This window comes from Monocercomonoides exilis, assembly GCF_001643675.1.
Source record: "Monocercomonoides exilis strain PA203 chromosome Unknown scaffold12-1864167, whole genome shotgun sequence".
NCBI classification, from domain to species: Eukaryota; Preaxostyla; order Oxymonadida; family Polymastigidae; genus Monocercomonoides; species Monocercomonoides exilis.
Window position 1 is genome coordinate 1,847,278 of NW_027150557.1, and position 223 is coordinate 1,847,500.

Genomic DNA, 223 nt, shown 5'->3' on the forward strand with positions numbered 1-223 from the left:
CTGGTTGGATAAAGGAAGGAGACTTGTCTTTTTTCTTTGTCTGATTCGGATTCTTTTATAAGGGTTGCAGTTTTTGTGTTGCTTGATTATAACAGTTGCCGTTTCTTTGATCTGGATATCCTTTATTTAATCGAAAGATTGTCCCAATATTTATAGCTAGATTACAGCTGGGTGGGAACATTCGGCTGATAATATTATATGCTATGGCTTTTATTTAAAATAA